Source organism: Suncus etruscus, chromosome X (assembly GCF_024139225.1).
Source record: "Suncus etruscus isolate mSunEtr1 chromosome X, mSunEtr1.pri.cur, whole genome shotgun sequence".
In the NCBI taxonomy this organism is placed as follows: Eukaryota; Metazoa; Chordata; class Mammalia; order Eulipotyphla; family Soricidae; genus Suncus; species Suncus etruscus.
This window is the reverse complement of record NC_064868.1, coordinates 119,126,217-119,128,004: the sequence shown is the minus strand read 5'-3', so window position 1 is coordinate 119,128,004 and position 1,788 is coordinate 119,126,217. Positions and strand designations below refer to the sequence as shown.

At 34.6% G+C, this 1,788-nt stretch overlaps 1 pseudogene; it reads right to left on the bottom strand.

The window, feature by feature from the left end:
* Nucleotides 1–1,097: 1,097 nt before the first annotated feature.
* On the bottom strand, nucleotides 1,098–1,364 carry LOC125999025 (60S ribosomal protein L38-like; annotated as a pseudogene).
* Nucleotides 1,365–1,788: the final 424 nt, after the last annotated feature.

The following is a 1,788-nucleotide window of genomic DNA, read 5'->3' as shown; positions in this document are numbered from 1 at the left end:
GTTTTCTGTTTCTATGGACTTGCCTTTTCTGTGTCTTTCATATAGAATCATACCTGTGATCTTTGTGTCTGGCTTATTTCAGCTAGCAAGTACACTGCCCTCCAGGTTCATCCATGTTGCAACAAGTCTAAAAAAATTCATTTCTTTTGTGACTGGAAATATTTTATTACCGGTACATGGTTTCCCCACACTTTGTTTATCCATTTGTATATTGATGGGCATTTGGGCTGTTTTCCTCTTTGGGTTGTTATGAGTGATGCTGCTATAAACATTCACACACAAGTGTCTGGATGGACATATGCTTTTATTTTTCTTGGATCTACAACTGGGATTGGAATTGCTCGATCATATGTTAATTCTACATTTAACTTGTTGAGGAATCATTGAAATGTTTCTCCACCAGCTGAACCATTTTCACATTCCCACCAGCATTAAATTTCTTTCTTTCTTTCTTTCTTTCTTTCTTTCTTTCTTTCTTTCTTTCTTTCTTTCTTTCTTTCTTTCTTTCTTTCTTTCTTTCTTTCTTTCTTTCTTTCTTTCTTTCTTTCTTTCTTTCTTTCTTTCTTTCTCTCTTTCTTTCTCTTTCTTTCTTTCTTTCTTTCTTTCTCTTTCTTTCTTTCTCTTTCTTTCTTTCTCTTTCTTTCTCTCTCTCTTTCTCTCTCTCTCTTTCTTTCTTTCTTTCTTTCTTTCTTTCTCTCTCTCTCTCTTTCTTTCTTTCTTTCTCTCTTTCTTTCTCTCTTTATTCCTTTCTCTTTCTTCCTTTTCTTTCTTTTCTCTCTTTCTTCTTTCTTTCCTTCTCTCTTCTTTCTCTTTCATTTCTTTCTTTTTCTTTCTTTCTCCCTTTTCTTTCTTTCTTTCTTTCTTTCTTTCTTTCTTTCTTTCTTTCTTTCTTTCTTTCTTTCTTTCTTTCTTTCTCCCTTTCTCTTTTTTCTTTCTTTTTTCATTCTTTTTCCCATTTTCTCTCCCTTTCTATCTTTTCCTTCATTCTTTTCTTCTTCCTTTTTTCCTTTCTTCCTTACTTCCTCCCTCCCTCCCTTCCTTCCTTCCTTTCTTTTTCTTTCTTTTCTTCACATCTTCAATAAGACTAAAGCAGTGTTTCATTTCAGCTCCTTTCTAGCTAGATCTGGGGGCAGCAACTGCTTTGGCTGATCAAGTTCTTCTGTAATAACCAATGTGTACAGTTACCTGCTGTTCTGCTCTTTGAACTTCACATTGTCCATGATTTGCGTGGTCTTGATGCACTTGGCCTCCTTCTGCTAGGTTGTGAGCAGAAAGTTCTCAATTTCCTTAATTTTATGCACCTTGGTTTCAAGGCCCGCAGGAAAACCAAAACAGGCACTGTGAAAAGCAGGAATAGAAAACATCTTTTTCTTTCTTTTCTTTTTGTTACCTCTTTCTTTCTTTCTTTCTTTCTTTCTTTCTTTCTTTCTTTCTTTCTTTCTTTCTTTCTTTCTTTCTTTCTTTCTTTCTTTTATTCTTTCTTTCTTTCTTCATTTATAATTATCTTAGTATTGAGAAGTAGTGTTTCATTGTGGAATTTATTAGAATTTTAATGATCAATGGTTCTGTACATCTTTTTTGTGCAAGTTGAAAATTTGTATGTCTTTAGAACCTAACTTTGTAATATATGGGTTACAAGAGGTTATGCAACTGAATGTGAGGGCTTTCAAAAATCTTTAAAATGGTTTCAGGGTCTGGAGACAGTATAGAGGGTAGGACATCTGTCTTGCATGTGGCAGACATGGGTTTGATCCGCAGAACCCTATATGGTCCCTTATGCTCAGCAGG